Genomic DNA, 24,346 nt, shown 5'->3' on the forward strand with positions numbered 1-24,346 from the left:
CATATTCCCTCACATCTCCTTCAATACCTCTCCCCTACTGTCACTGCCTACCTATCTAAAATATTTAATGTCTGTCTTTCTTCCAGTATATTTCCCTTTTCAGTTAAACAAGCTGTCATAATCCCTTTGCTAAAATCCTCCATTGGAACATCACTGATAACTACAGACCTGTCTCTAATCTTCCTTTCATCTCTAAACTCCTAGTATGCCGTAGTACATACAAAATCTTCTTGGCCCCTTACAGTCTGGTTTCAGCTCTTCACACTCTATTGAATATGCTCTTATTGAAAACTCTAATGATTTGAATGGCCTCTATTCCCTGCTGATTCTCCCTGATCTGTTTCCTGTGTTTGACATTGTGGATCACCAGTTTCTCCTCAGTATCCTTAGCTCCTTCAGTCTCAGGGAAACCATTCTCTTGTGGTTCTCCTCCTATCTCTTTGACCGCCCCTTTACTGTAACTTTTGCTGGCTCTAATCCCTCAAGGCTCAGTCCCTATATGCCGCTCCTTTGTATTTATTTTAATCACTTATATAGTGCCATAAATTCCACAGCGCTTTAAATATTAAAATGATTATTTTATGATTTTAGCAACAGAATAAACGCTCAAGAATTCTAGTGTTTCAAATCCAGGCTCACCTAGCATCATTGAAAGCTACAACTTGCACTGATTTGTAAACAGGACACCCCCTGAAGAAGTATGGACCAAATGCATGTTGGAGCTGAGGGACTCAGGACAGACCCCTGTACCCTGTAAGTTTATTATACTTATTCTTTGCATTCTACTGCCACTCTGTGGCTTTTTATTGCTCCTTGGCAAAAAATTAATAATGTACTTGCCACATTTTTCTTACACTACTCATAATTACTCATGTGACTTGTCATGCACTTTTATTCTATACACAGTGAAAAAAAGAAGGATTTAGTTCAGCTCACTCCTTTGTTCATTAATGATGTAGCAGAGTCCGAGCAAGGACACGTCTCCACTTAGACGTCTTGAATGTTTCTGAGTCTAAGCGCACAGCGCTCGAAACGCATACAGAACCTCCAGGGCACTCTCTGTGCGCCTATCCCATGTCAGGGTAAAAACCGCAATGATGACCATAGCAGCCATGCTTGTATTTTAATGTGACAAATAAAGAAAATTTTGGATTATACTCCTTGAGCTGGACTTCTCCTTCTCTATGAAACTTTTATTATATGCACTGGCACTTTAGAATATTGTAAAGTGACTTTAATACAGTAACTGATTAATCATATTAGTTGAGATTACATAATTATATTTACCATTATTTTGAGCTATCACCACACATACATTTTTATGAATATTTCTATAAAACTGGTGATCCCATTTATTTATTTATGATTGAATGCCTAATATTACTAATGTTATTACAGAAGGGGTTTTTACCATTCAAGTGTCCCTCACACTAGAGGCAACTGGTTTTTAATATTTTGCTTCATGTTTATTTTGATATAATAAAAATTGATATTTTAGTAATTCTTGCTTGTGTTCACTTCCTTACTACTGTGTTCTTCCCCTAATAGGGGAACTTAGTAGTATAACCTGATTTAAATATTGTTCATTGGTGACACACTATAATATGGATCACAACTATTGATTTAAGCTTGCACTGAGCAGTGTGAGATTTCAGTAGCTGCAGGTGCAAAGTCCATGGAGGAGTTGTCAATCAGGCTTGGAAGGGGAAGATTAAGAAAACTTTTATAAAGAATTTTTTAGCCATTCTGAAATGGATTTTAAATGTAAGTACACCAGTATCATCAGTTCAAATATATATTTTAAATGTAAGCAGTTTGTATTATTATGTCTGATGATAAACCTACTCTACATCAAGCTACCACTGTAAAATAGTAAAAGATGATTTGTGAAAGTATTCACAACCTTGGCATTTTTCGTGTTTTGCTACCTCACAACCTGGAATTTCACAACTTTTTTTAGGGTATGTAAAGAACATGCTTAAAATGATGAACATTTGGTTTTCTTTTTATTATGAAGCAAAAAACAAATAGGACAAAATAACTGAAAATTCAGTGTGCATAAGTATTGTGGTCATAAGGACAGATACTCCAGTCTCTGCTTGGCAACTCTGTAGCTCCTTCAGGGTTAGAGTTTTGATGGGCGACCCTCTCTTGGCAAATCTGTTGTGTTACCATATTCTTGCCATTTGATGATAACGGATGTGATGGCGCTCTGGGGGATCATCAGAGATTGGGATATCTTTATATAATCCAATCCTGACTTGTACTTCTCAACAACTTTGTCCCTGACTTGTTTGGAGATCACCTTGATCTTCATGGTTAGTGATGCCTCTTGCTTAATGGTGTTGCAGCCTCTCTGGCCTTTCAGAAAAGGTGTGTATATACTGACAGACCATGTGACAATTAGATTGCACACCGGTGGACTTCCTTTCACTATGCATGTGATTTATGAAGGTAATTGCTTGCACCAGAAATTTTTAGGGGCTTCACAGCAAAAGGGGAGAATACATATGCACATGCCAAATTTTAGTTACTTGATCCCATAAATTTAATTTATGTGTATATTTTTCTCACTTCTATTCACCAACTTAGACACTGAATGGATTACAAAAATATGTAAGCACAGGTTGTAATGTAACAAAATAGGTAAAAAGCCAAGGGAGTGAATACATTTGCAAGCCACTGTAGCGGCTCTCAAAACCATTGTGTTTAGCCTAATTTTTATGCGTATGAATATAAGTTTTTTACTTTATCACTGTTGAAAGAGCCAACACACAACATTATACAACATTCTGGAATAGGCCCCCTAAGTTTTTTCTATTAACCCATTCACGTACATGTATGGTACATGTCGGCTCTCCCCTTCTGGCACTGAGCCCACATTTTTTCCAGCACATGTCACCTGATTTCAACAGCTGACATGTGGCCCTAACAGCCGTGACATTTAACACGATTGCGCTGGAAGCGCGTCACTAATCCTGCCCATCGGCACCTTTGTCAAATGAACTCAAGTCGCAGATGGGTTGTTATGCAGCAGACTCCCTGTGGTTGTCATAACTGGATTGCTATGAGTGCCCCCCTGTGCAATTATGCATTTCTGCTGCACAGAGCAGGGCTGCAGATCGTATCTACACCAAAATCGTATCATTAAAAGCGTCAGCTCTGCGCACAAAAAATAATCCCTCACCAAGCCTCAGATCTCAAAAAATGGTGTCTCAGAAAATTACGCTTTTGTTAACAAACGAAAAATGGTGTGTTTGGGGGCGCTAGTACTCTTGGAGGGATACCCACCGCAAAACAAAACAACCCACCACGTTGTTGTAAATCAAATGCAAAATATTAAACTTTGTTTGCGCTGAAATATCCACACTAATCCAGGAGCCAACCTGGTTACAAGACTATGAACCACCACGGTACCAAAATAAAATGCAGATGAATAAAAAGTGCTACAAATGATAATGAGGATAAAAAATATATAAATAAAATATATAAATAAAAAATATGTGTTACGGCAACACTACAGATAGTCATCAATTAAAGATATATATATATATATATATATATATATATATATATATACACTCACTGGCCACTTTATTAGGTACACCATGCTAGTAAGGGGTTGGACCCCCTTTTGCCTTCAGAACTGCCTCAATTCTTCGTGGCAGAGATTCAACAAGGTGCTGGAAGCATTCCTCAGAGATTTTGGACCATATTGACATGATGGCATCACACAGTTGGCGCAGATTTGTCGGCTGCACATCCCTGATGCGAATCTCCCGTTCCACCACATCCCAAAGATGCTCTATTGGATTGAGATCTGGTGACTGAGGAGGCCATTTGAGTACAGTAAACTCATTGTCATGTTCAAGAAACCAATCTGAGATGATTCGAGCTTTATGACATGGCGCATTATCCTGCTGAAAGTAGCCATCAGATGTTGGGTACATTGTGGTCATAAAGGGATGGACATGGTCAGCAACAATACTCAGGTAGGCTGTGGCGTTGCAACGATGCTCAATTGGTACCAAGGGGCCCAAAGAGTGCCCAGAAAAAATTCCCCACACCATGACACCACCACCACCAGCCTGAACCGTTGATACAAGGCAGGATGGATCCATGCTTTCATGTTGTTTACGCCAAATTCTGACCCTACCATCCGAATGTCGCAGCAGAAATCGAGACTCATCAGACCAGGCAACGTTTTTCCAATCTTCTACTGTCCAATTTCGATGAGCTTGTGCAAATTTTAGCCTCAGTTTCCTGTTCTTAGCTGAGAGGAGTGGTACCCAGTGTGGTCTTCTGCTGCTGTAGCCCATCTGCCTCAAAGTTCGACGCACTGTGCGTTCAGAGATGCTCTTCTGCCTACCTTGGTTGTAACGGGTGGCAATTTGAGTCACTGTTGCCTTTCTATCAGCTCGAACCAGTCTGCCCATTCTCCTCTGACCTCTGGCATCAACATGGCATTTCCGGCCACAGAACTGCCGCTCACTGGATTTTTTTTCTTTTTCGGACCATTCTCTGTAAACCCTAGAGATGGTTGTGCGTGAAAATCCCAGTAGATCAGCAGTTTCTGAAATTCTCAGACCAGCCCTTCTGGCACCAACAATCATGCCACGTTCAAAGGCACTCAAATCACCTTTCTTCCCCATACTGATGCTCGGTTTGAACTGCAGGAGATTGTCTTGACCATGTCTACATGCCTAAATGCACTGAGTTGCCGCCATGTGATTGGCTGATTAGAAATTAAGTCTTAACACACAGTTGGACAGGTGTACCTAATAAAGTGGCCAGTGAGTGTATATATACCTCAAATCTGTGCAACAGAATACTGCGATTCACACGAACAGGGTAGGGGCATGATCATCTATAATAATAAATGCCCTAACCAGCTTCCGGTTGTAACAACTTCCGTACAGTTGTAACCGGTGACGTCACCACACACACACGCACATGTTAACCCTCAACACACCACACCGCCTCAACACACACTCCTCTCACCTTTCACCTCCACTCATGTCCACTCACTCTTTCACTCCACATACGTTCCTTTCTCTCACTCCGTTTCTCATACTCACACCGTCATCGTCGCTGCCCCGACATCTTCCTCCGCCGCCGCGATCCAGGATCCAGACGTTCTCCAGGCCGCCGACATGTTCTTGCGGGACGCCATCTTGGATGTCGTGAAGTCCCACGAGATTCAAGATGGCGTCGCTGCAACAATATGTCGCTGGCGTGGACGACATCGGGATCCAAAAAGATGGCGTCAGCGAAATCTCGCGAGATTACGCCGACGCCATTTTGGATCCCGATGTCGCCCATGCCAGCGACATGTTGTTGCGGCGACGCCATCTTAAATATCGCGGGACTTCACGACATCCAAGATGGCGTCCCGCAAGAATATGTCGCTGGCGTGGGCGACATCGGGATCCAAAATGGCGTCGGCGTAATCTCGCGAGATTTCGCCGACGCCATCTTTTTGGATCCCGATGTCATCTTGAATATCGCGGGATTTCACGAAATCCAAGATGGCGTCCCGCAAGAACATGTCGGCGGCCTGGAGAACGTCTGGATCCTGGATCGCGGCGGCGGAGGAAGATGTCGGGGCAGCGACGATGACGGTGTGAGTATGAGAAACGGAGTGAGAGAAAGGAACGTATGTGGAGTGAAAGAGTGAGTGGACATGAGTGGAGGTGAAAGGTGAGAGGAGTGTGTGTTGAGGCGGTGTGGTGTGTTGAGGATTTACATGGCAAGAGGTGTTAAACACGTTGGCGAAATCTCGCGAGATTTCGCCGACGCCATCTTGCATTCGTGAAATTGCATCATTTACCTCACGCCGACTTGCTGTGTGGACGCTTGGCATTGCCTGTACCACCATAACTACTGCTGCCTTGGTCCTATGCCTGTTTACTGCCGGTGTCTAATTACTGGACCAATTTGCCTGTACCGCCATAACTACTGCTGCCTTGCTCCTCTGCCGGTGTCTAATTACAGGACCAATTTGCCTATACCGCCATAACTACTGCTGCCTTTGTCCTCTGCCAGTGTCTAATTACAGGGCCAATTTGCCTCTATCGCCATAACTACTGCTGCTTTGGTCATCTGCCTGTTTACTGCCGGTGTCTAATTACAAGGCCAATTTGCCTCTACCGCCATAACTACTGCTGCCTTGCTCCTCTGCCGGTGTCTAATTACAGGGCTAATTTGCCTCTACCGCCATAACTACTGCTGCCTTGCTCCTCTACCGGTGTCTAATTACAGGGCTAATTTGCCTCTACCGCCATAACTACTGCTACCTTGCTCCTCTGCCGGTGTCTAATTACAGGGCCAATTTGCCTCTACCGCCATAACTACTGCTGCCTTGCTCCTCTGCCGGTGTCTAATTACAGGGCCAATTTGCCAATACCGCCATAACTACTGCTGCATTGCTCCTCTGCTGGTGTCTAATTACAGGGCCAATTTGCCTCTACCGCCATAAGTACTGCTGCCTTGCTCCTCTGACTGTTCACTGCCTGTGTCTAATTACAGGGCCAATTTGCCTCTACCGCCATAACTACTGCTGCCTTGCTCCTCTGCCGGTGTCTAATTACAGGGTCAATTTGCCTCTACCGCCATAACTACTGCTGCCTTGCTCCTCTGCCGGTGTCTAATTACAGGGCCAATTTGCCTCTACCGCCATAACTACTGCTGCCTTGCTCCTCTGCCGGTGTCTAATTACAGTGCCAATTTGCATCTACCGCCATAACTACTGCTGCCTTGCTCCTCTGCCGGTGTCTAACTACAGGGCCAATTTGCCACTACCACTTCATAACTACTGCTGGGCAATTACAGGGTCAATTAGTATCTGTTTACTCTACAATACTCCAGGATGCCTTCTTTACTGCCAGATAACTGCCAAATAGACTCCTTTACCTGTGCCAACATGAGTCATAACAAAAAGTATGCCAATGCCAGTGAAAGGAAAGCAGCTTTAGCACTACGACAAAAACAACGCCGTGCTAATGAGACTCCTGAGGAAAAACACCATCGCCTTGAGAAGATTAAGGCTTATAAACGCCGTCGCCTCACACACGAATCCCCTAACTCTAAATCCATAAGATTGGCTGAAGAAGCCTCTGCACGCCGTCACCGCCGACAACAGACGGCCTCTTCCTCATCATTATTATTAGACTCACAACAGGATGCTTCCACATCAGCATGTGGAACAATTTACTGCTACACTTCAACCCATATGCCGTTCACTGACATAACTAATCAGCAATCTGTTTCTGCCCTATCAATACCACCATTCAATACCGATGCACAGTATGCCAATGCCAGTGAAAGGAAAGCAGCTTTAGCACTACGACAAAAACAACGCCGTGCTAATGAGACTCCTGAGGAAAAACAGCATCGACTTGACAAGATTAAGGCTTATAAACGCCGTCGTCTCACACACGAATCCCCTAACTCTAAATCTATTACATTGGCTGAAGAAGCCTCTACACGCCATCACCGCCAACAACAGACGGCTTCTTCCTCATCATCTATAATAATAAATGCCCTAAGCAGCTTCCGGTTGTAACAACTTCCGTCCAGTTGTAACCGGTGACGTCACCACACACACGCACATGTTAACCCTCAACACACCACACCGCCTCAACACACTCCTCTCACCTTTCACCTCCACTCACGTCCACTCACTCTTTCACTCCACATACGTTCCTTTCTCTCACTGCGTTTCTCATACTCACACCGTCATCGTCGCTGCCCCGACATCTTCCTCCGCCGCCGCAATCCTGGATCCAGACGTTCTCCAGGCCGCCGACATGTTCTTGCGGCGACGCCATCTTGGATTTCGTGAAATCCTGCGAGATTCAAGATGGCGTCGCCGCAAGAACATGTCGCTGGCGTGGACGACTCGGGATCCAAAAAGATGGCGTCGGCGAAATCTCGCGAGATTACGCCGACGCCATTTTGGATCCCGATGTCGTCCACGCCGGCGACATGTTCTTGCGGCGACGCCATTTTGGATCGGCGAAATCCCGCGATAGTCAAGATGGCGTCGCCGCAAGAACATGTCGCCGGCGAGGACGACGTCGGGAACCAAAATGGCGTCGGCGAAAACTCGCGAGATTACGTCGACGCCATTTTGGATCCCGACGTCGTCCACGCCGGCGACATGTTCTTCCGGCGACGCTATCTTGACTATCGCGTGATTTCACGATACTCAAGATGGCGTCGCCGCAAGAACATGTCGCCGGCGTGGACAACGTCTGGATCCAGGATGGCGCCGGCGGAAGAAGATGTCGGGGATCGTGGAGCAGCGGCGATGACGGCGTGAGTATGAGAGACGGAGTGAGAGAAGGGGTCGTATGTGGAGTGAAAGAGTGAGTGGAGATGGTGAAAGGTGAGAGGAGTGTGTGTTGAGGAGTGTGTGTGTTGAGGGTTAACATGGCAAGAGGTGTGATGCTATCGCATCCTCCCGATGCGATAGCATCGGGCCATAATCTAGTTTCATTATAGTTAAATAGGATCAGAGTTCCATTGGCTGGATAGTAAGGAACTATCCTTCCCACACACGATATTCTATATTTCTTGAAATCAACAGCGTAGTTGAACACTACCAACAGTTAATTAATAGAGAACTGTCCCGGCCGGTGACAGTCTCTCAGGTTACTCACTGCTCCCTCGGTGCGCCAGCGTTCTTCACAGTGCAGTTTGTAGCGTTGTGCCGCCGACTTCAGAGTAGTTGCAGGACCTTCGTGACGTCAAAAGTCACGTGATAGAATCCAGTGAGTGACACGGACCAATTCCTTCCTACTGGTTTCGGAAGTACACGGCTTCCTTCATCAGGGATGGTCCGTCATTGGAATGGTCATCTTTTAAACCTGCAGTTCTGATCTAAATGTGTTAACCCGTTCAGTGCTACCCCCTATAATCAATTAAATGCAAAGAGCTCAATTTCTGAGTTAAGTCCCCTTGGGATTAGGCAGTCCAAGTTGAAAATCCATTGACTTTCGGCGCGAGACATTTTTTTAATAAAATCCCCTCCAATCTTTCCGAACAATTTGTAAGCCAGTAATTATAGTGCCAGCAGTAGATCCTCTGTGATAGTCTGCATAATGCTTTGACAATGGGTGTCCATTGAACTTGCGTCTTATATTTCTCAGGTGTTCGTTTATCCGTACACTTAGTGGGCGCTTACTTCTCCCCACGTATAATTTTCCACATGAGCATTTGAGTGCATAGATAACCCCTACTGTGTTGCATGAAATATGATCATGAATAACAAATTCCGTATTTATATTAGACACAGAATGTTGTTTCATGGTTTTTAGAGTTTTACAAGCTTTGAACTTGCGGCAAGGATAAAAACCAGGTTCATTAAAAAAGCCCATACTCGTTGTTCTGACCTTATATTGATTAAATGTCGATGACGCTACAAGGTACCCAATATTTTTTGCTTTTCTGTAGATAAATTTTGGATGCTCAGGTAACAATTCACCTACTATTTTGTCCTCTTTCAGTATTCCCCAATGTTTCCCCACAATATTGCGGAGAATATGTGTGTTCGCATTATATTGGGTAATAATAGAAAAGTTTTTGGTACCGTGGCGGTTCATAGTCTTGTAACCAGGTTGGCTCCTGGATTAGTGTGGATATTTCAGCGCAAACATATTTTAATATTTTTTTAACAAACATTGGATTTTTTTTCACCACGTAAATAAAAAAGAACCTATACATGTTTAGCATCTACATACTCAGTGTTAGCATTTGATGAACATGGTAAAAAAAACTTGAAAAACAATTGTAGAATTAAATTTTTTTTGCAATTTCACTGTACCCTAAATTTTTTTCCCATTTCCTGTATAATATATGGTAAAACTTAAAGTGTCTTTCAAAATCACAACTCGTCCTGCAAAAAATCAAGCCCCTCACATGGCCATATTGATGGTAAAATAAAAAGTTATGGCTCTGGCAAGAAGGGGAGCAAAAAATAGAAACACAAAAAAACAGAAAATGGCCTGGGGTGAAGGTATTAATTAAGAATATTTTTTTTCTTTGTATATTTTCTGATTATGGAAAAAGTAGACATTTTGTCCAATTAGTTGTGACAACAGTTCCAGAAATGTACTATACAGCAGGCACATGGATATAAAAACCTAAATCAGATGCCATCTCTTTGACTTGAGTGAGGGGAGGTGAATGACTTGATGCTGTGTTATCCGCTTCCAGTATTAATATAAAGGAACTATCTCTTTTCTAAAGAAAATGAGCTAAGTTCTGACCCAGAATCCAGTGTATACACCAAAAGCTTAAAAACGATCTCTTCAAAATAGTTCATGTGCCATCCTACTGCATGGGCATGATTTTGAGCTTCTTTTTTCTTTACATAGGTAGTGCCACATAATTATTTTAAAAATGTCACTGATATTTAGAAAAAAACTGATACATTTGATATAAAGATTAGATCATTTTCTGGTGATAGATATTCTTTAAATAGGCAAGAAGTCTATGTTTTAAAAGCCTGATACTGTATCCAATATTTAATATGTCGTGATGATGACGCTGCATACTTTGAAATGCATTGACAAATAAACCACATACTACGGGATTGGCATCTTCTATTCTCTCAGAGTAGCACTGAACAACCCATTTGCTACTTCTTTTTAAGCTTTTTTTTAACCATTTTAAATTCAAAGCATGTGAAACCAAGATGAACAGCAGAGGTCAGCATTTCATGCTTTTTTCTGTTTGAATTTCAGCAATATGTTGCCAATTTACTCCATTATTTTAATGTCAGCCTATCATGATTAGCAAGCAAGTGAAATAAAGCAAATACACAATTAAATAAATTTGGCTCTGAGTAATAAAAACTATATTACACTCAGAATTGTTACTGTGAAAGCGTACAGTGTATTTTCCCCTTTTATCCATTTAAGATACTAAAACAAACAATTTACAGTTACGATTATGATCATGATATAGATAACAATATTGATGATTATTCATATAATTAAGCTTTCTTAAATTGTTCTTCATTTATACAACATATTAGACATAATACACCATTCTAAACTCAATTGCAATATGTACTTAAATTCGATTTATAAAGGGTCAACTGAGGAACTAAGAAAATGAAGATATTTTGTCTTTGCTCCTAAAAGATAGAGGACTCAATATTGCTGTTATCAAAGTGCAATGAAAATGGCTGAAATTGTAGAAGTCAGCCTAACTGATTACCGAGTTTCTTAATCATAATCTGTCCAAATGTCTACTTTAAAACAAGCAGAAAAAAAGATAATTAGGAGGAGGTAATGGATGTGCTAAAGAAACTATGCACATGATGTAACAACTAACATACAGTAACACAAAATAAAATTGAATTATATATTATACTAAAGATAATCGGTGTTGTTATGATCTCAGAAATTCCATGCAATTAACTCGTTATTTATATCATTCAAATCTAACATCTGGAAAATAAAAAGTAGTATTTCTGGCTAATTAAGATTAGCCTTATTAGTGAGTTAATACATATTAAAACAAAAATGATGTGCTATTTTATTTATAGAGAATTTTTTTTCCCTATTGAAGTCATGAAAACACACTTCTATAAATATCTAGTCTGCAGACGCAATATCCCTTTACTTGTACCCCCACAAAGAAGCAAGCTGGACAATCATCTGTATGAAATTTACTCTGGGAATATAGACATAGCATTTTGACACCCTGAAGTAAAGTAGAAAGCCCATTAATATGTTTTCATTGAAACCTGTATGTTACTATAGGTTTTTATTTTTTGAGGTAAGTTTCTGTTGTAATTGCTGTTAAATATAATATTGGCTGTTCATCAAAGATTTTACACCAGAATATATTTTGAGACTTTTAGTGTTTTCAGTTTGAAGTAGCTCCATTAAAATGGGTGAACCAGTGGAGGAAACAGGATATTACGGGGCATGGCTGCGTCCATCAAATTCAGCAGAAGTGTCAGTATTTTTTATTTCAGAACTGATAATCCAGTATCACAGCAATAACTTGCATGCCTGCTCAGCGCCATTCCACTCACCATGGTCTCCTTGCATCAGGTTGGTTCAATGAGTGCATCACTTACCTGTTGCAAAATCATATTACTTACATTTGTCCTTAGGGAGGAATGGCCAGTCTTTGCAGGAATTAACCCTGTTGTTTCTTGCAAATATTAGTTTCCCCAGTCCTTTCCCTTGCCTACAGACTTTATATTAGGCCGCTCCTCCCACAACTCATTGCCCATATGTTGGTTCCTAGCTTACTAGCACCAAGATTTTGCATTCCACCATATTCAGTTTCCCATTAACGACCCGGCTTGTTTACCCATCCTGTCTGACCTCTCTACTCCTGAACTCGGCTACATATATTAAACCTGTGTCGCCTGCCCTGACTTCAAATTGCCTGACCATGTCTTTGTCTCCGGTCAGCTGTTGCAGTCCTGGGGACTGCCCTGGGATGGTACCTAGTGTTTACTTGCAGCCCAGCCTATCCTCACCATCATAGGCTCTAGTGAAGACAAGGCAGACATCTAGTTATGTCCCTCTAGCGTAAGTTGGCTCATGGCGCAGTGGGTCCAAACCCACCAGTGTTATATCCAGTCAGTGACTGGAATAGCATTTCTGGTGAAAAGCATGCCACTAAGAAGATGCTCCAAATACATTTAGTAGCATTTGCTTCCAAATAAACTTGGTGCATTATACTCCAGCAAGCCTTTCATCAAAAGTGACATGTGCAATGTCAGTCCTAAAGATTCAGCCACATGGTGTTATCAAAAAATTAGCTTTCGTTTAAAACATAATGTTAAAGTAAAAACTTTTTAATACATTTTGACATTTTTTTCCTTTGCTAATATCTAAATTTGAAAAAGTCCTAAAATTTAGCAGTTTTCACTTTTGACCATTGGGCTCAGGTTAACACTTTCTGTTCTGAATCTATTAACCCCTTCACGACCCATGATGCCAACGTAGGCGTCATGAAAAGTCATGCCCAAATGACCCATGATGCCCCTGTAGGCATCATGCTATAAATAGCGTTCCTGCAGGTCGGGTGACCGGGGTCACTGCAATCTTAACATGACGCCCGCAGACCATTCCATCAAGTCGGCTTTTCAAATCGTCACTACTTCCCTTCCAAGCCCCGACGTGTGCCCAAACAGTGGTTCGCCCCACATATGGGATACCAGGGTACTCAGGACAAACTGGACAACAACTTTTGGGGTCCAGTTTATCCTGTTACCCTTGTGAAAATAAAAAAATGTGGGCTAAAAATAATTTTTTGAGGAAAAAAATGATTTTTTATTTTCATGGCTCTGTGTTATAAACTGCTGTGAAGCACTTGGGGGTTCAAAATGCTCACCACACATCTAGATAAGTTCCTTGGGGGGGTCTAGTTTCCAGAATGGGGTCACGTGTGGGGGGTTTCTACTGTTTAGGTACATCAGGGGCTCTGCAAACGTAACATGATGCCCTCAGACCATTCCATCAAGTCAGCATTTCAAAACGTCACTACTTCCCTTCCAAGCCCCGATGTGTGCCCAAACAGTTCCCCCCACACATATGGGGTACCAGCGTACTCAAGACAAACTGGACAACAACTTTTGGGGTCCAATTTCTCCTGTTACCATTGTGAAAATTAAAATTAGTGGGCTAAAAAATCATTTTTTGAGGAAAAATATTTTTATTTTCACGACTCTACATTGTAAACTTCTGTGAAGCACCTGGAGGTTCAAAGTTCTCACTATGCATCTAGATAAGTTCCTTAGTGGGTCTAGTTTCCAAAATGGGATCAGATGTGGGGGAGCTCCAAAGCTTAGGCACACAGGGGCTCTCCAAACACGACATGATGTCCGCTAACGATTGGAGCTAATTTTCCATTCAAAAAGTCAAATGGCGCTCCTTCCCTTCTGAGCCCTGCCGTGCGCCCAAAGAGTGGTTCCCCCCACATATGGGGTACCAGCGTACTCAGGACAAACTGGACAACAACTTTTGTGGTCCAATTTATCCTGTTTCCCTTGGGAAAATAAAAATTAGCTTGCTAAAATATAATTTTTGAGGAAAAAAATGATTTTTTTATTTTCTCTGCTTTGTGTTATAATCTTCAGTGAAACACTTGGGGGTTCAAAGTGCTCACCACACATCTAGATAAGTTCCTTCGGGGGTCTGGTTTCCAAAATGGGGTCACTTGTGGAGGAGCTCCAAAGTTTAGGCACACAGGGGCTCTCCAAACGCGACATGGTGTCCGCTAATGATTGGAGCTAATTTTCCATTCAAAAAGTCAAATGGCGCTCCTTCCCTTCCGGACCCTGCCGGATGCCCAAACAGTGGTTTATGACCACACATGAGGTATCAATGTACTCAGGAGAAATTGCCTAACAAATTTTAGGTTCCATTTTACCCTGTGACCCATGTGAAAATGAAAAAAAACTGAGGCTAAAAGAAAATTTTTGTGAAAAAAAAGTACTTTTTTTATTACGGATCAATTTGTGAAGCACCTGGGGGTTCAAAGTGTTCACTATGCATCTAGATAAGTTCCTTGGAGGGTCTAGTTTTCAAAATGGGGTCACTTGTGGGGAACCTCCAATGTTTAGGCACACATGGACTCTCCAAACGCGACATGGCAACCGCTAAATATTCCAGCATATTTTCCATTCAAAAAGTCAAATGGTGCTCCTTCCATTCTGAGCTCTGCTGTGCACCCAAACAGTGGTTTATGACCACATATGAGGTATCGGTGTACTCAGGAGAAATTGCCCCAACGAATTTTAGGATCCATTTTATCCTGTTACCCATGTGAAAATGAAAAAATTGATGCTAAAATAAAATTTTTGTTGGAAAAATTAAAATGTCCATTTTTTCCTTCCATGTTGCTTTAGTTCCTGTGAAACACCTGAAGGGTTAATAATCTTCTTGAATGTAGTTTTGAGTAGCTTGAGGGGTTCAGTTTTTAGAATGGTGTCACTTTTGGGTATTTTCTGCCATATAGACCCCCCTCAAAGTGACTTCAAATGTGAGGTGGTCCCTAAAAAAAATGGTTTTGTAAATTTTGTTGTAAAAATGAGAAATCGCTGGCCAAAGTTTAACCCTTATAAGGTCCTAGCAAAAAAAAATTTGTTTCCAAAATTGTGCTGATGTAAAGTAGACATGTGGGAACTGTTATCTAGTATCTATTTTGTGTCACCTAACTCTCTGGTTTAACAGAATACAAATTCAAAATTTGAAAATTGCAAAATTTTCAAAATTTTCTCCAAATTTCCATTTTTTTCACAAATAAACACAAAAATTATTGACCTAAATTTACCACCCACATGAAGCCCAATATGTCACGAAAAAACAATCTCAGAATCGCTAGGATGCGTTGAAGCGTTCTAGAGTTATTACCTCATAAAGGGACACTGGTCAGGAATGCAAAAAATGGCCTGGTCATTAAGGTCAAAATAGGCTGGGTCATGAAGGGGTTAATGCTCAGTAATTATATCAATATCACATGCAGCATTACAATAAGATTGAGGCTAAATAGTGACTTTGGCCCCGATATCTTTACAGCAATGTTAGATTTTTTGCCATGTGCTCATCACAGTCATTGTAGCCCGAATGTCACAATGTGACCAATTAACTTGTATTTCTCTGTGAAGCAGCAGCGATGCCTAGCAAATTTTGGTTGCATGACAAGTGCTGTGGCCAAAGTGGTGTAGCCACAACCTAAAAAGTATCACCTCTATATATTGTAGGAAAGTCAGGTTTACAGCATTCGACCCAGCCCACCACTTCCCCTACCCAGATGTTTAAATTCAGCAAAGGTCATAGATCAGGCCAAGAAAACTAACCAATAGAAGGAAATAAATATCTGTAGGCAATTTCTTACTATAGCCCTGTAAGAGTATGAGCAGGAACGCGGGATGTAGTGCGGGACACAGGCAGAGCAAGGTTTCACAGGTTTATTTACAGGGGAAGTACTCCATGCAGGGAGGTAAAGAGTTAAACAGTATTAAAGGAAATAGTTTTGAAGGCACAGTACAATACAACGGTTCAAATATAAGCAAACGTATCAGGAAGTCAATACTGCAGCTCCTGCTGCGAACTCAGTGGTGCCGCAGTGTCCTCATTAATGGGGTCAAGCAGATATCAATACCCCCATCTTCTGGTGACAGTGGTCAATCTCCGATATCTTCCACTGCCCCTAGTCCATATACTGTAGTTTCTTACAAAGGTAAGGGCCACGACTACTGTCTAAGCTTGACGAGACTCCTGCACAACTCTCCTCACAGTATCAGTCAAGCGAGCCCAAAGTGGCTGACAGTAAAAGGAGTCGCGATCTTGTGTGGGACCCACGTGACTCAGAAGTTGTTTAACGGCACGGTCAGGGTACAAGGGTCTGTCCTGTCCTCGTTACTTGTATGGGGCATGTGTGTTATACTCACGGACACGGAGCATTCTGTGACTTGCTTTCTGACATTCACTGGACTCACGCTGTACACCCCTTTCTCTCTGCCCGACGCTGTTGGCGACGCGTGATGTCTGGCACTAGCTTGCACACTGCTGATGTTCTCAGGGCTTGGCACTTCTCTCTCTGGCTGCTGCACGGCTGGCTCAGCTCTACTTGGTGTGCATGGCTCAGCTTTATGTACACAGCTCGGCTCTACTTTGCACTGTTTTGCAGTGGTCTCTCTCTGGCATGCTACTGTACAAGCTTGGCTCTGCAGGCGACGGGGCTCTTTCTATGTGAATCCTTGCAGCATTGGTACCCTGTGCAGGGGACAAGGGAAGCAGAGCGCGCCACTCACCGCTTTGCATGCTGCTCTGCCCTGGTGCCAACTTGCTCTGCTTCGCGCGCATTCTCCTTTTATCTCACTGCTTCTGCGCACCCTTTTCTGGCTCTCCCCACCTCCTCCTGTCAGCACAAAGCCCCATCTCTCTCATGCTTCCCTCACACAGCAGAGGAAGGTCCGCCCCACTCAGGCTTCCCCCGGGAACAATTCATGCAGCCTCTTTTGTTCCAGACCCAACATGCAGGTACCCGCGGTCCGGTCTGTCTCCTTACAGCCCTTTTAGCTATTTTAAGGCACATGTCTGAACTCTATTTACCACAGCTCGGAAGACATGGTTGCCCTATTGTCAGGTATAGGGATAAGTGAACCTGAATGGGGAAACTCGGGCTCCATACCGGACACCTAATGTAGGGTAACAAACACAGAACACTGACTTTTAACTGTTCGTCTGGTTTTCCTGTTTGCAAGTCTAATAAAGTTTGTTGAAGGCTGCAGTGAACTCAACCAACCAGCTTTTAGACTGTTGGCACTTCCGGGGCCATTACAACCATGTCAGATATTGGCATGACTGTGATTAACCAGAGCACCACGTAACCTGGTCTGTATAAAGGCTGTATCACAAGTGTCACAACCATTTTCCTCTTATTATTGTATGGATAGGATGCAGATTGAGTGAGGGATAGATTACGACCGCACACTCTGCAAAAAAGCCATTGTGTGCACTTTGCAACCCATATCTGTGGGAGTACTGTGACAAATAGCTGCTGTGTGTACTCTGCACCCATACCTGTGGGAAAACTGTGCTAAAAAGCTGCTATGTCTGCTCTACAACTCTGCCTGTGGGAGTATTGTGCCTTTAAGCTGCTGTGGGTACTCTGTACCCTCCGGCTCTGGAAGTACTGTGCCTTTAAGTTACTTTGTGCACTCTGCGCACATATTTGTGGGAGTAATGTCCTTTAAGCTGCTGTGTGTACTCTGCACACATATCTGTGGGAGTACTGTCCTTTAAGCTGTGGTGTGTACGCTGCACTCCCCTGCATGTGGGAGTACTGTCCCTTAAGTCACCATGTGCACTCTGCACACATATCTGTGGTAGTACTGTCCTTTAAGCTGCTGTGTGCATTCTGCTTCTCCGCCTGTGGGAGTATTGTGTGTTTAAGCAACTGTGCGATTTCTAGTAGTCTGAGAAATAAATATTTGGCTTCAGCTATCTCATTGCCATTAGTAGGCCAAAGAAATCATTTTTCTGGACCAATGTATGTTTTGCAGTAGTTTTGCAAATCAATATATTGCTTCAGCCATCTCTGTGCCATTTCTGGACCGATGTGTGTTTTTTTATTACTCTGGGAAATAAGCAATTGGCATCACCTGCCTAGTTGCCATTTCTAGACCAAAAAAGTAGTTTTTCAGGACCGCTGTTTTTGTCTAGTAATGTTGCAAATAAATAAATCTACTGTTCCTCCATCTCTTTGCGAGTAGTGTTTAGAAAATCAACTTCCAAAAATGAGGAGAGCATCAAAAAAGGGACATAGACGTCCTGTGGTGCTGCTGGTGTAGCTGCTGATGATAGTGGTGGTGTAAAACCCCATGACATGCAGCAGTGTCTTCTGCTTTTTGATGACTCTGCTGGCTGGGTTTCAATCGCCCATCCCCCCCTGCCCTGCTCCAGAAGTGGAAGAGACTGAGTGTGCTTGATGCCCAACCCATTGTTAGGTTGGGTGATGAGTACGTGTGAGGTCTAATGTACACGTCAGTTGACCACCGCAGCACATGTCAGACGATGACAAAACTCATTTGCCAACTTCAGCATCTTTATTCACTGTGCAGACTGGCAAGAAGGGCATGGTTAAGAAGTAGGTGGAAGATGATGTGGAAATAATGAGGTCCTTGACCCCACATGGAGCAGTGGTCATCCTAGCGATGTGCACAGGAAGAGAAGGTAGCCATGCTACCACAAGAACATAGCAAAAGAGAGAGCAGTGTGCAAAGGCACAGAGGATGTCCCCTAGCCAGTACACAAGCTGCTACTGCACACCGGGCCATTGACAGACACACACCAAAAACAGTTCAAAAGTGCTTGTTGGCATGGCATTTCTTCAAGTAATATGCTGCCAACAAGTGATAGATGGTTTGCACTCTGCACCGTCAGACCCTGAAGCGAGGCATAAATGGTTTGAACCTGAGCACCACCTGTAGGACGAGGCATCTGAATTTCAAGCATGAGGTACAGTGGAGTGCACACTTTAAAAAGCATGACAGATTTGAGCCTCCTCCTTCTCCCTCTTCTGCTGTAGACTCAGTCTCTTCCTCCCGGTCACCATCAGCAGGGCCACCTGGCTCCCCGCAAACAGAACCTTTCACAGCTTCACCATCACTACCACCATCAGTGTCATAGAGCATCTTCACACCATCCCATGGAAGTGTTCAGCTTTCCATTCCCCAAATCCTTGAGAGAAAGAGGAGATAACAACCTAGTTACTCATGAACCATAGTCTTGAATGACAGCATTTACAAATTACTGGCCTTTGAAATGCTGCCATTTTGGCTGGTGGAGATAGACAGTTTTAAAAATCTGATGTCGGTGGTTGTCCCGTAGTATGTTGTTCCCAGCCACCAATACTTTTCCAGGTGGACCAACCCTGCCCTGCACAAACATGTTGGACCCAAATCAAGTGTGCACTGTGCAACGACATTAGTGGAAAGGTCCACATAACCCCTGATATGTGGACTAGTAAGCACGACCAAAGATGTTACATCTCACTAACTGCCCACTAGGTAAATGTAGTGGTGACTGGGGCCGAGGCGGAAGGCAATCTAGATCATGTCCTACCACCACCTAGTATTGCTGCTAGTATTGCATTTATCTCCTCCTCCTACTCTTCTTCCTCCATCACCTCCTCATTTTGTCACAGGAAGACCTACTCCACCAACTTGACCTCAACCAGGGGAAAAAGACAGCATGCTGTTCTTAAACTCCTCTTTTTAGGGGACAAATCCCATAATTTGCAGGATATGTGGACTGAGATCAAACAGCAGACAGATAAGTGGTTAGTGATAGTGAACCTCAAATTTGGCCAGGTGATGTGCAATATCAAAATCTCATAGTAGATCTGGCTGGCTTGATGCACATCCCTTGCTTGACACATGTGCTTAACTAGGTGGTGCAGAGGTTCCTTAAAACCTACCCACATATCTCAAAGCTGCTGCTGAAAGTGCAGACAGCGTGTGCACACTTTCAGCATTTTCACCCTGCTGCTGCTCACCTGTCTGCACTGCAGCGTCACTTCTGCTTTTCCAGTTATCGGCTGATATGCGACATACCAACAAGGTGGAGCTCTACCTTGCAAATGCTGGAGAGACTGTGCAAGCAGCAGGCAATAGTGGAGTAAGAGAGTCACATTGCAGAACAACACAACTTCACCACCAATGACTGGGCCTCCATGAAGAACATTTGGCAGTGTTGTGCTGCGTTGAATATTTCACCAATATGGCCAGCGCTGATGACACCATCATCAGCAATACTATACCACTTGTATGCCTGCTGGAAAAAACAATTCAGAAAATAATGGATGAGGTAGTAACAGAGGAGAAAGAGGAGCAGGAGGAGGAGCAGAATCAATTCACAACAGGGCTAGCTCCAGGTTTTCGTGGGCCCTGGGTGAAAGACTCTCTGTAGATCACTTTAACAGATACCACGATTCATGATTCATAGATAAGAAATAATACAATGCCAAAGATTTCACACAGTGCTTGTGCTGTGGGGGATTCAAAAGTCTGCAGTCACACAGAGTATTATGTAACATATTTTGTATTAATATACAGTATTAAAGGCACCACATAGTCCTCCATACAGTTTTATGGGCACCACACAGTCTTCCTTGCAGTATTATGGGTACCAAATAGTCTTTCATACAGTATTATTGGCATCATATAGTCTTCCTTACAATATTATGGACACATGATCTTCCATACAGTATTATGGGCACCACATAGTCTTCCATACAGTATTATGAACACCACATATTCTTCCAAACAGTATTATGGAAACCACATAGTCCTCTATACAGTATAATGCTCCATACAGAATAATGGGCCCAATAAATAGCGCCATACAGTATAGTGGGCCCCATATAATGCTCCATACAGTATGATTGGCCTATATAATGCTCCATACAGTATAATAGGCCACATATAATGTTCCATACACTATATTGGCTTCCATATAATGCTCCATACAGTATTATGGTCCGATATAACATTCCATATAGTATATAATAGCACCATATATTGCTCCATAGAGTATATAAAGGCCTCATATAATGTTCCATACAATATAATGGGTTCCATATATTGCTTCCATATAGTATCCATATAGTATATAATGGCCCCATATAATGCTCCATACAATATAATGAGTCCCATGCAATACTCCATACAGTATTATGGTCCCATATAGCGCCAATACATGCTGTAGTTTCTGTGGAATAACTGTCAAGTTAGCCGTATTGTTACCAGTGCAAATTACTGGGTGCCCACCCTGATGGATGCCCGCTACAACATATCATTATAACTTCCGTCACTGTAGAGTGATCAAAAAATGCACGAATACAAGCACACACTGGTAGAAAAACTACTAATGGCTTTCCCACCTGACAATAGGGGCTCAGTGGAACAACGAGAAGGAAGTCGTCAAAGCAGCTTGAGCACCGCCAGCACCATGGAAGGTAGGGTTAGTATGGCCAAAATGTTGCAAAAACTAATGAGCACACCACAGCATCAGGCTTCACCGTCACCTGATATGGTCTGTGTTAGCAGGAGGCAGCATTACAACAACCTGTTGGAAGAGTTGGAAGAGTACGTGTCCACAAGTCTCCACATACTAATAGATGAGCCTAACCCATTTATCTTCTGATTCTCCAAATTGGACACATGGCCTGAGTTTGCCCTTTATGTCTTGGAAGTGCTGGCCTGCTCTGCGGCAAGTGTACTTTCAGAACAAGTGTTTAGCATGGCAGGGGGTGTCATCACAGAAAGACGCATGCGCCTGTCTACAGCCAGCGTATGCAAGCTCACATTCATTAAAATTAACCAGATGTGGAACTCACAGGACTTGTCTGCATTTTTGGCTGAATATAGAAGTAAACCAGCCACACCCAGCCATTGTTAGACTGCACCGCAGTTTGTTCTATTTTCCATTCACATTGTTTTGGGGTCTACACCCACATACACAGGTGCAGAGTATAGCTATTTTTTAGTCCCAAAAATCATGCAGACACAGAGGTAGAGTATAATTATTTTTAGGCACACTACTCAAACAGACACAGACTTCACCATCACCTGATACGGTCTGTGTTATCTGGAGGCAGCATTACAACAACCTGTTGGAAGAGTACGGGTCCACACGTCTCCATGTATTAATAGATGGGTCTAACTCATTTAACGTCTTGCTCTCCAAATTGAACACATGGCCCAAGCTTGCCCTTTATGTCTTGGAGGTGCTGGCCTGCTCTGCGGCAAGTGTACTGAGGAACATGTCTTTGGAATGGCAAGGGTTGTCATCACAGAGAAGTGCATGTGCCTGTGTGCATCCAATGTGGGGGGAAGCTAGCATTCCTTAAAATAAACCAGGCATGGATCCTACGGGACTTGTCCATATCTTTCGATGACTAGACAACAGCCAGTCTTCAACTCTATTTACCATTTCTTTTCTTTGGGGTCCTCCTCCCCAAATAAAATAAAAAAACTGTGTTGGCTATCTTCTCATCTGCCTCTTCCACCTCCTCCTCCATTTGGACCTATTCCTCCTGGTTCTTATTTTTTGTTTCTACTCTGCTTAGAGTGGGACAGGACGGAGCTATAATGAGGGACAGTATTAGGTTTTGCATGTGCTCAGATTTACAAAAACACTCTAAGTTTATTCTGCACCCATGTCTGTGGTATTATCTTGCGTAACCAAAAGTTTTTATAATCTTCAACTGAGTCGATTGGAGGGATAAGTGTAATCATATTTTTCTACTCTAAGGCAACCATGTATGTGATAGTATTAAACCAAAAGCCGATGTGTGTATTCTTTTAACCCTTATAACTTCCTAACAAAAAAAAGTTTCCAAAATTGTACTGATATAAAGTAGACATGTGGGAAATGTTATTTATTAAGAAATTTGTGTGACATATATCTCTGATTTAAGGGCATAAAAATTTAAAGTTTGAAAATTGCAAAATTTTCAACATTTTCACCATATTTCCATTTTTTTCATAACTAAACACTTTGAACCCACAACTGCTTCACAGAAGTTTATAACGCACAGCCGTGAAAATAAAAAATCTTTTTTTTTTTCACAAAAGTGATTTTTTTAGCCCTCAATTTTTTTATTATCCCAAGGGTATCATGAGAAATCAGAAACCCAAAGTTGGTAAATAGTAGAAACCCCTCAATTCTAGCTCCAACCCTAACCCCAACACACCCCTAACTCTAATCCCAGCCCTAACCCTAATCCCAACCCTAACCCTATTGCTTATCCCTAACCCTAATCCTAACCCTAGTCCCTAACCTTAATCCTAACCTTAACACAACCCTAACCCTAATCCCAATCGCAACCCTAATTCCAGCCCTAACCCTAATTCCAACCCTAATTCTAACCTTAACCCTAATTCCAACCCTAACCCTAATTCTAACCCTTACCCTAATTCTAACCCTAACCCTAATTCTAACCCAAACCTTATTTCTAACCCTAACCCTAATGGAAAAATGAAAATAAATATATTTCTTTATTTCATTATATTTCCCTAACTAAGGCCTGTTTCACACTTGCTTTTTTTTGCAGCGCGTTTTTCCCGCAAAAAAACGCATTGAAAAACGCATACAAAAGCATACAACTGCTGCGTTTTTTTCAAGCATTTTTATGAGCATGCAGGAAAAAAACGCAGCGTTTTTATGCGTTTGTATGCGTTTTTAGTGCGTTTTTACCGCGTTTGCGTTTTTTTCCAACATTAGGTGGCCCCTCACACTAACCCAAACCATGACTTTACTAACCCTAACCCTGACCCTAACCCTAACCCTAACCCTAACCCTGACCCTAACCCTAACCCTAACCCTAACCCTTAACCAAACCATACTTAACCGTAACCCTGACCCTAACCCTTAACCAAACCATACTTAACCCTAACCCTGACCCTAACCCTAACCCTGACCCTAACCCTAACCCTAACCCTAACCCTGACCCTAACCCTAACCCTAACCATGACCCTAACCCTAACCCTAACCCTTAACCAAACCATACTTAACCCTAACCCTGACCCTAACCCTTAACCAAACCATACTTAACCTTAACCCTAACCCTAACCCTGACCCTAACCCTAACCCTAACCCTGACCCTAACCCTTAACCAAACCATACTTAACCCTAACCCTGACCCTAACCCTGACCCTAACCCTAACCCTAACCCTGACCCTAACCCTAACCCTAACCCTGACCCTAACCCTAACCCTAACCCTTAACCAAACCATACTTAACCCTAACCCTGACCCTAACCCTTAACCAAACCATACTTAACCTTAACCCTAACCCTA

The sequence above is a fragment of the Dendrobates tinctorius genome, unplaced genomic scaffold, assembly GCF_039654945.1.
Source record: "Dendrobates tinctorius isolate UK_male_01 unplaced genomic scaffold, ASM3965494v1 ptg000031l, whole genome shotgun sequence".
Taxonomy (NCBI): Eukaryota; Metazoa; Chordata; class Amphibia; order Anura; family Dendrobatidae; genus Dendrobates; species Dendrobates tinctorius.